The 6,472-nt window shown below is 51.3% G+C and overlaps 1 pseudogene across 1 annotated transcript; it reads left to right on the forward strand.

Annotated features, from left to right (window-relative positions):
• Nucleotides 1–132: 132 nt before the first annotated feature.
• On the forward strand, nucleotides 133–4,433 carry LOC311128778 (annotated as a pseudogene). Its single transcript has 2 exons — nucleotides 133–201; nucleotides 2,174–4,433. The product of its transcript is annotated as an uncharacterized misc_RNA (transcript).
• The last annotated feature ends 2,039 nt before the right edge of the window (nucleotides 4,434–6,472 follow it).

Consider the following 6,472-nt stretch of genomic DNA (forward strand, 5'->3'; position numbering starts at 1 on the left):
GTTCTACTGTGTTACTATGCAGCACTGGTGTTCTACTGTGTTACTATGCAGCACTGGTGTTCTACTGTGTTACTATGCAGCACTGGTGTTCTACTGTGTTACTATGCAGCACTGGTGTTCTACTGTGTTACTATGCAGCACTGGTGTCTACTGTGTTACTATGCAGCACTGGTGATGTACTGTGTTTACTATGCAGCACTGGTGATTTACTGTGTTACTATGCAGCACTGGTGTTCTACTGTGTTACTATGCAGCACTGGTGTTCTACTGTGTTACTATGCAGCACTGGTGTTCTACTGTGTTACTATGCAGCACTGGTGTTCTACTGTGTTACTATGCAGCACTGGTGTTCTACTGTGTTACTATGCAGCACTGGTGTTCTGCTGTGTTACTATGCAGCACTGGTGTTCTACTGTTGTTACTATGCAGCACTGGTGTTCTACTGTGTTACTATGCAGCACTGGTGTTCTACTGTGTACTATGCAGCACTGGTGTTCTACTGTGTTACTATGCAGCACTGGTGTTCTACTGTGTTACTATGCAGCACTGGTGTTCTACTGTGTTACTATGCAGCACTGGTGTTCTACTGTGTTACTATGCAGCACTGGTGTTCTACTGTGTTACTATGCAGCACTGGTGTTCTACTGTGTTACTATGCAGCACTGGTGTTCTACTGTGTTACTATGCAGCACTGGTGTTCTACTGTGTTACTATGCAGCACTGGTGTTCTACTGTGTTACTATGCAGCACTGGTGTTCTACTGTGTTACTATGCAGCACTGGTGTTCTACTGTGTTACTATGCAGCACTGGTGTTCTACTGTGTTACTATGCAGCACTGGTGTTATACTGTGTTACTATGCAGCACTGGTGTTCTACTGTGTTACTATGCAGCACTGGTGTTCTACTGTGTTACTATGCAGCACTAGTGTTCTACTGTGTTACTATGCAGCACTGGTGTTCTACTGTGTTACTATGCAGCACTGGTGTTCTACTGTGTTACTATGCAGCACTGGTGTTCTACTGTGTTACTATGCAGCACTGGTGTTCTACTGTGTTACTATGCAGCACTGGTGTTCTACTGTGTTACTATGCAGCACTGGTGATTTACTGTGTTACTATGCAGCACTGGTGTTCTACTGTGTTACTATGCAGCACTGGTGTTCTACTGTGTTACTATGCAGCACTGGTGTTCTACTGTGTTCATATTGTTTGTCACTACTCCCTCGGCTTGTGTGTGCTTCTGTATCCTGTCTGGATATCACATCAGAGAGCACTGATGGTTTTACAGTCTAAAAATGCAAGGAATTGTCTCTAGATCAGAGAGCAGGTGGGAAAGCCCCTTGTGTTGTCAGAAGCCCAGTTCTACTCAGCCCAGTTCTACTCAGCCCAGTTCTACTCAGCCCAGTTCTACTCTTGTGCATTTGTTTGGTTTTGTTTTTTTCCTGAATGGAATTCCTCAATGCAGTGACCAATTAACATGTCTTCCATTGTTAAATACGAGACAAATTAACATGTCTTCCAGTGTTAAATACGAGACAAATTAACGTCTTAGTTATTTAATACGAGACAAATTAACGTCTTCCATTGTTTAATACGAGACAAAATAACATGTCTTCCAGTGTTAAATACGAGACAAATTAACGTCTTAGTTATTTAATACGAGACAAATTAACATGTCTTCCAGTTTTTATACAAGACAAATTAACGTCTTCCATTGTTTAATACGAGACAAATTAACATGTCTTCCAGTGTTAAATACGAGACAAATTAACGTCTTAGTTATTTAATACGAGACAAATTAACATGTCTTCCAGTTTTTATACAAGACAAATTAACATGTCTTCCAGTGTTTTACCCAGTGTGGAAGAGTTTAAATAACATCATGTTGGATTTTCTAGCATAGAATAGTAGTAATGTAATCAAATCTTTATTATAATATAATCTAACTCAGATCCATGTCTCTCTCTCTCTCTCTCTCTCTCTCTCTCTCTCTCTCTCTCTCCTCTCTCTCTCTTCTCTCTCTCTCTCTCTCTGTCTCTCTCTCTCTCTCTCTCTCTCTCTCTCTCTCTCCTCTCTCTCTTTCTCTCTCTCTCTCGCTCTCTCGCTCTTTCGTCTCTCTCTCTTTCGTCTCTCTCTCTCTCTCTCTCTCTCTCTCTCTCTCTCTCTCTCTAGTTGAGGATGGAGTCAGTGAACAGACCCTACCCCCTGATGCTGCCCCCCATGCACCAGTCAGTCCCCCCATCCCGCACCAGCTACACCAGTGTCTCCCCCGAATCCTCCCACTCTCCCCCCGACCGTCCCCCGAATCCTCCCCCTCCCCCACTTCCCCACTCCCCCTCACCAGGCCGCCCCAACCCACTTTGTCAAGTACAGCACCATCGCCCGCCTGCAGTGTGGCGCCAACCAGGCTGCCAATCATTACATTGACGAACCAATGGGGCAGCAGCAAGGCCCTCCGGCCCCGCCACTCCAGTCTGTCAAACCCAACTACAACACGCTCCCATTGGCTCCCACTAACTACAACACCATGTCATTGGCTCCCAGCAACTACAACCCTCCTCCCCCTCCTCCTCCCACCTGCTCCATGCCTGCTCCAGGCTCTGCCATGGCCTCTCTGAGGTTCGGCCTCCCCAGCCCTGTTCCTCAGTTCATCCCCCCTCCTCCCCCCCAGGCCCACACCCTGCCACCCCCTCACTACCCACAGAGTAACTGCCTCCTGCCCCCCCTCCTCCCCCCCAGGCCCACACCCTGCCACCCCCTCACTACCCACAGAGTAACTGCCTCCTGCCCCCCCCTCCACCCCCCGAGGAGGACAACCAGTGCCCCCATCTCAGTAACACTGGGCTACAGCAGTTCCTGGCCCAAAAGTTCCCCAATATGAACTACGACTTCTCTGAGCTGGATGGCCAACCTGAGTCCCCTCCCCCTCCTCCCCCTCCTCCCCTGTCCCCCATAATGCCACCCCCCACACCTCCCAAAACCTTCTCTGGTGTCTTCCCGCCCCAGACCGCTCCTAAGACCTTTGGTCCAGGGATCCCCCTGTCCCCAGTCTCACCCTACCCTCCTTCTGGTCCAATGAAAAAGCAGCAAAGCTTCTCGACAGGCCATTCGCCCAATCAGCCGCCTTCCACGATGCCCAAACAGCACATTTTCTCCTCTAAGACCCTCCCCCTGTCCGCCCCCATCTCCCCCACTCCCTCCCTGGCCAAACAAATAGTCAACCAGTTCCCCGGCGCCCCCCTGCCCCCACAGTCCCCCCCGGCGGTCAAGGCCAAACCAAGATGGCAGCCAGGGGGTCAGATCCCCCCCAGTCCCCTGAGTTCCCCCTTCCTCCTCCTCTCCCCCTTCCAAGATGGGCTCCCCCATTAAGAAGTCTCCCTCCACCACCTCCACCTCGTCAACCGGCTCCTTCGGGAAGAGGGGGCCTCCTCCCACCCCCCAGCGCGCCTCCTCCATCAAGTCCAACTCCTCAGGGGAGTACCAGGAGGAGGTGCAGGTCCAGAGGCAGCCTAAGAAGGTGGAGTCTCTGGTCAGTAAGTTTGCCCAGCCTGGCCTCGGCTCCTGCAACTCCTCCACCGCCGCCTCCTCTGGATCTCCTGCTAAAGACTTGGGGTCTCATGCTCTACCTGCTCCTCCTAAACCAGGCAAGCTGAACCTGTCAGCCCTCCCTCTAGTCCTCCAGGGTCTGCAGACAGGGCAGCACCGCCAGCCCAGTGGAGACTTCCCCTCACCTCCTCAACACCGCCAGCCCAGTGGAGACTTCCCCTCACCTCCTCAGCACCGCCAGCCCAGTGGAGACTTCCCCTCACCTCCTCCAGAGATCGATTACTTCCCCCCTCCTCCTCCCGACTCTGAGCTGCTCCCCCCGCCCCCCCTCCCCTCTGAGCTCCACCCGGTGGCCCCCAGGGTCGCAGTGGTAAACCCCCAGCCGCAGGCCACGCCCATCTCCCACCCCGTCAGCCAATCATCATGGAAGACCCAGTCGCTGAAGAAGACTCCGCCTCTGACACTACACAGGCTGTCCCGGAGCAACACGGTCCAGGACCCCTTACCCCTGTCCCTCCAGCACCAGCACCAGCAGACCCTCCCGTCCTCCTTCGGCTGTCCCCTGCCCCCCACCTCCCCCGGGGGGCCTAAGGGGGGCGGTACCCTCTCCTCGGTCCAACCCAACTTCCTGGAGGACCTGAACCGGACCTTGAAGAGGAAGTCTATCTCTCGTCACGGCTCCCTCACGCGTCACGGCTCCTCCCGGCTGGAGCCCGTCTCCATGGACGACATGGCCCTCCCCCCTCCACCCCCACCAGACCAGCAGAGGGGAGGGCAGGGCGGGGGCCACGGGTACATGTCCTCAGGCTATGCAACGTTACGGCGGGGGCCGCGCCCTGCCCCGCCCAAAAGGGACCAAAGCACCAAACTGACGGGAGAGTGGTAGCTAGGGAGAGGAGGACTTGGGCTGAGAGGCCCAGGCTATGGACCCATCAAGGCCCCAGTCTACAGACTACAGACTGACTACGGACTATGGATCCATCAAGGCCCCAGACTACAGACTACAGACTGACTACAGATTATGGACCCATCAAGGCCCCAGGCTACAGTCTGACTACGGACTATGGACCCATCAAGGTCCCAGACTACAGACTACAGACTGACTACAGATTATGGACCCATCAAGGCCCCAGACTACAGACTGACCACAGATTATGGACCCATCAAGGCCCCAGACTACAGACTACAGACTGACTACAGATTATGGACCCATCAAGGCCCCAGACTACAGACTGACCACAGATTATGGACCCATCAAGGCCCCAGACTACAGACTACAGACTGACTACAGATTATGGACCCATCAAGGCCCCAGTCTACAGACTACAGACTGACTACAGATTATGGACCCATCAAGGCCCCAGACTACAGACTGACCACAGATTATGGACCCATCAAGGCCCCAGACTACAGACTGACCACAGATTATGGACCCATCAAGGCCCCAGACTACAGACTACAGACTGACTACAGATTATGGACCCATCAAGGCCCCAGTCTACAGACTACAGACTGACTACAGATTATGGACCCATCAAGGCCCCAGACTACAGACTGGCCTCAGATTATGGACCCATCAAGGCCCCAGACTACAGACTGACCACAGATTATGGACCCATCAAGGCCCCAGACTACAGACTGACTACAGATTATGGACCCATCAAGGCCCCAGACTACAGACTGACCACAGATTATGGACCCATCAAGGCCCCAGACTACAGACTGACCACAGATTATGGACCCATCAAGGCCCCAGACTACAGACTGACTACAGATTATGGACCCATCAAGGCCCCAGACTACAGACTGACTACAGATTATGGACCCATCAAGGCCCCAGACTACAGACTGACTACAGATTATGGACCCATCAAGGCCCCAGTCTACAGACTGACTACAGATTATGGACCCATCAAGGCCCCAGACTACAGACTGACCACAGATTATGGACCCATCAAGGCCCCAGACTACAGACTGACTACAGATTATGGACCCATCAAGGCCCCAGACTACAGACTGACTACAGATTATGGACCCATCAAGGCCCCAGACTACAGACTGACTACAGATTATGGACCCATCAAGGCCCCAGACTACAGACTGACTACAGATTATGGACCCATCAAGGCCCCAGACTACAGACTGACTACAGATTATGGACCCATCAAGGCCCCAGACTACAGACTGACTACAGATTATGGACCCATCAAGGCCCCAGGCTACAGACTGACTACAGATTATGGACCCATCTAGAGGACAGGCTACAGACTGACTACAGATTATGGACCCATCTAGAGGACAGGCTACAGACTGTCTGGACCCTACAGGCCGCTCTCCTCCAGGCCATGGTCGTATTCATTACAAACCAAGCGTAAAGGAAACGGACCGAGACGTTCTTATTATCCAATAAGAAACTTTCGTTATGGTTATTATCCAATAAGAAACTTTGGTTATGGTGTGCGCTAATGAATACGACTCAGAACTCAGCCTGTCTCCTCTCATGCCACACAGACAGGACAGGAGCTAAAAGTAGAATCCTGTTCCTCGTAATCCCAGATTGTTATTCCATACTTTGTCTACGTTTTATAATAACTCTATGAAAACAGAGCGCTGGTTAAACCACCTATCAAGCTTTTCCACATGTTTGTTGGCGCTTTGCATTGAAATATAACAAAACATAAACGACATGAATTTAGCTGCAATATAACCTGGTACTGCATGGACTCCTGTACTGTGTGGACATGTTGTTACCTTAGCAACTGTTTGAGATGGATGGGATGTATAGAACATATATGTGTACGGACATTCAGAAGTATTTCCCCCCCCCCCCTTGGATTTGTTCACATTTTGTTGCGTTAAAAGTGGGATTGAAATTAATTTAATTGTGTTTTTTTTTTTTTTTTTGTAATTGATTTACACTAAATA

The sequence above is a fragment of the Coregonus lavaretus genome (genome assembly GCF_964263955.1).
Source record: "Coregonus lavaretus genome assembly, chromosome: 5".
NCBI lineage: Eukaryota > Metazoa > Chordata > Actinopteri > Salmoniformes > Salmonidae > Coregonus > Coregonus lavaretus.